General features: G+C 33.8%; 1 pseudogene; it reads left to right on the plus strand.

The window, feature by feature from the left end:
- LOC135199658 (zinc finger protein 41-like) overlaps nt 1-2,631 on the plus strand; it is a 100,418-nt pseudogene extending 97,787 nt beyond the window's left edge.
- Nucleotides 2,632-4,364: the final 1,733 nt, after the last annotated feature.

Here is a 4,364-nt window from a genome sequence, read left to right on the forward strand (position 1 = left end):
CTTAGTAGTATTTCAAATCACAAGGGCACACTTACAAATTAATACATGACATACCAAACACAATGCTCTTCCTAACTAAATACAAATATAGCAAAACATAATATCTTCCTTTCACACAATACGCATATCCACTTACGTAAATGAAGAAAGCATATGTTAACGATATATTACGACTTGCAGTAAAGTACAACCTCTCTTGTCAAAGTTTCAACCGGAAGCGTTAACACAATATTGAGGCTAATGTATAGCTAAAGTAATTACTTAGCAAGTATATGTGAAACTCAATATATTATTATGAAAATATAATTTTTAAGGAAAAAAAATAATTCAGTTGTTTTAAGACATGGATGTATAGTTGAACTGTAGCACCATAGTATATTTAATTGTAGACCAATTAATTATTACAGTAGTATTGTACCATGACTTTTTAACATGATAAATTTCAGGATCGCACCTGTCCGAACTGTCAAATGGTGTTTGAAAAGAGACATCAGCGTAACAAGCACTTGAAAACGCAGTGCTCTGAAAATCATACATGTGGAGTCTGTGGCCGAGTTTTGAAGAATGAATATAATTTGCAAGTACACATGCAGTCTCATAAAGTGGTAAGTGTTTTTGTTCTCTCCTGTGACTTATATGTAAACTCTCACATAGGTTTTTACTGTTGATACTGTCAGTTTTACATGAACATTCCTGTCAAACTCATTACTTTTTGAAAGGATTAATTTTTTCATCTTACCATGCTTCTTTCATTTGTAGCAAATACAGTATCATAGTTTTGCCATTAATGTAAGAAAAGGGAAGAGTAAGATTTTAAAGATCTTAGGCAAATTTTAGTGTTTATTGGTACACTCACATGAACTTTTAACAGTATATATTTTATCTTAAAATTTAGTTCCCTTTAATTTTTACATTATTTTGTCATATAACTGAAATTTGATTACTGTATTTGATTATGAAATCCATACATTATAAAGTAGATCATAAGAAAATCATACTTCAAAGTGATACAGTGCACAAAATTTTTCATAGATTTTTTTTATAATTTCAGCATTTATTCCTCCTTTCACTCTATTACTGAGACCTGTGGCACCACAATTGTCCAACATTTCATTAATTAGTTGACTGAAACTTATGAGCAAAATTATTTCACTCTTTTTATAAGTAAAGGAATAAGAACATTAGTTCCAAAACAGTAAATGATAGGACCATGTGGTGAGAATATTTCTGACCTTGTACTAACTAGATAAGATAACATTATCATATGATTTTGGAAGTTATTGGAATGCAACAATATGAATATAAGATTATTATGACCTGCCGCTTACCGTGGACCTGTCATTAGTACATTAATTGTTTACAGTAAATCTCATATTAGTGTAATTGTAAAAGTTCAGTAACATGGGTGGAATTAAAAATTCTTCTAATTGACAGGAAAGAGAACACGTCTGCAAAGAGTGTGGTGATGCATTTTATCGACGCACTATTCTCTTGAGGCACATGATGCGTCATTCTGGAACAAGACCCCACGCATGCACATTGTGCTCTGCTAAATTCTTCACTAGACAACACCTCAACATCCACCTCGACAGACACAACAATTTCAAACGTTACCCATGCAGTGAATGTAGCAAAGCTTACTTTTCCAAATATGATAGAGACAGTCATTATATGAAAATTCATAACAAGGGTTCTGCTGGTCATAAACTTCCATTGGCAAAAGAGGAGTCTGTTAATAAACCTCAGGGCAAATGAATGTCAAACAGTTAAGTGTTCTGGTGTACTCACAAGTAGACATCTTATATGGAATGTATATAGTAGTTTGAAAGGCCCTGATCTCTTCCAAGAGTATAATGTGAACTGATTTCCAGGTAGGACAAATCACGATTTATGTCTTGATTAATAAAGTGAATGTAAAGTATCCATAGTTCGAACGTCTTCTGTCATTTCCATATCAGGTTTTTACCCGTTTATTTTGGTGCTACAGTGTACTTGGGAAAACAGAATTCATATGAGACGTGTAGTGCGAAAATGGTCTAACCCTAAAAAATGGTGCTTTGGAGTTATAGTTGGAACGTGTTGTCCGTAGATTCAAAAACCTTGAATTGATGTCGGAAAATGCAAAAGCGAACATCCTGCGGGGTTTACTAAGGTCTAAAGTGGCATGTTTTGGTCCAACAAGAGATGCAGACTAGCATTAGATCAGATGCAAAAGTGTTCTAACCCAGGAGTGAGCATCCCTTCAGTGTTGTTGTCAGCAACGCCGCCTCAGAATGCTTTCTCATGGACTTTATACCATAAAAACTATAATTTTTCATTCATTTTTTTGCCTCTCTTTTTCTCATTTTCTCCCTATTTTTATCTGTTTCTCTCTCAATTTCTTTCTCTATAATCTTTTTTTATATTTTTATTTTTCTCTGATTTTGTCAATTTTTAATTTTTTCTTGATTTTTCTCTCTTTCTCCCTGATTTTCTCTCTCAAAATTTAATTTTTCTCTCAATTTTCTCTTTCTCCCTATTTGAGTTGGGGGTGTTGCCGATATCCAAGGTAAGTGTGTAAGTTGATAATGTTAATAATGTAAACCATTAGTTTTTAAGGCTCAACAATGATAAGAATCTAATATTTTCCAGTTTAAAATAAATATATATATATATATATATATATATATATTATATATATATATATATATATATATATAAATATATATATATATATATATATATATATATATATATATACAGGCGGTCCCCGGGTTACGACGGTTCCGGCTTAGACGTTCCGAGGTTACGACGCTTTTTTCTTAAATATTCAATGGAAAAATCCGTCCTGGGTTACGACGCTTGTTCCGAGGTTACGACGCTGACGCTTCCGACGCTCCGAGTTAACGACGCTTTAAAAAACGCATACTATGATAAAAATCCTTTATAGTTTAGCACAGTATATTAATAAAAATAAGTTTCTGGTTAGATTACAACAAAAATTTTGAGATTATGATGATTTTCGACACTTTTTATGTTGTATTTTTCTATGTTTTTTAGTGACGCCTCATATGCGGAACTAGTTTCCGAGCGAATGAAATACATACTAAGTTTACATATAACAGTCCAAAAGCGCAAATAATGAAAAAATCATTGCTTGTTTCCAGTAATAATAACAAAACGAAGTTTCTGGTTAGATTACAACGCAAATTCCAAGTATCCAAAGAGAGACATTATCCAGTAATTTGATCAGAGAGAGAGAGAGAGAGAGAGAGAGAGAGAGAGAGGCGTCTTCCGACGCTCCGAGTTAACGACGCTTTTAAAAAACGCATACTATGATAAAAAATCCTTTATAGTTTAGCACAGTATATTATATAAGTTTCTGGTTAGATTACAACAAAAATTTTGAGATTATGATGATTTTCGACACTTTTTATGTTGTATTTTTCTATGTTTTTTAGTGACGCCTCATATGCGGAATAGTTTCGAGCGAATGAATACATACTAGTTTACTATAACAGTCCAAAAGCGCAAAATAATGAAAAAAATCATTGCTTTTTTTTCCAGTAATAATAACAAAACGAAGTTTCTGGTTAGATTACAACGCAAATTCCAAGTATCCAAAGAGAGACATTATCCAGTAATTTGATCAGAGAGAGAGAGAGAGAGAGAGCGAGAGAGAGAGAGAGAGGAGAGAGAGAGGAGAGAAGAGAGGAGGAGAGAGGCGTCACTTCCGACGCTCCCCGAGTTTAAGGACCAGAAGAAGTGTTCGTTTTCGTTAAACTGGCCTCTGACTCATGCCAGTAAATGTTTTGTTGATACTAATAATATAAGCCTATTTAAAGATACGTTTACTTTATTAGTCTATATGATACGTAAATAGTAATCAACTGTTCTTGTAGCCCTCAATATTTGGCAAAATCGAAGTATCCAAAGAGAGACATTATCCAGTACGTAATTTGATCAGAGAGAGAGAGAGAGAGAGGAGAGAGAGAGAGAGAGAACGCTTTGGCAACAATGGTCTCGGGGGGTTTTTATAGCTTCCTTCTGCTGATGATCGTGGATATTGTAGAAGGATTTCGACCATACTCGTTTGCCAAATCGACGATACGAACGCCACGTTCATGCTTTGCTATAATTTCATGTTTTGCTTCCATCGAAATCATTTTCTTGGGTTTTTTCTTATCACCTGCTTTGTCTTTAGCTTTGAGACCCATGGTTAATAATAAAATAGACAAAATAACACGAAAAATAGGCGCAAATACAACGAACTAAACAACGACGTGTTAACATGCAGCACCAACAAACAAACAGACTGAACGCCATTTATCGGTCGCCTATACAACTAACCACTCATCGCAAAATCGTATCTCAAATATTTCGTT

Source organism: Macrobrachium nipponense, chromosome 26 (genome assembly GCF_015104395.2).
Source record: "Macrobrachium nipponense isolate FS-2020 chromosome 26, ASM1510439v2, whole genome shotgun sequence".
Lineage (NCBI taxonomy): Eukaryota > Metazoa > Arthropoda > Malacostraca > Decapoda > Palaemonidae > Macrobrachium > Macrobrachium nipponense.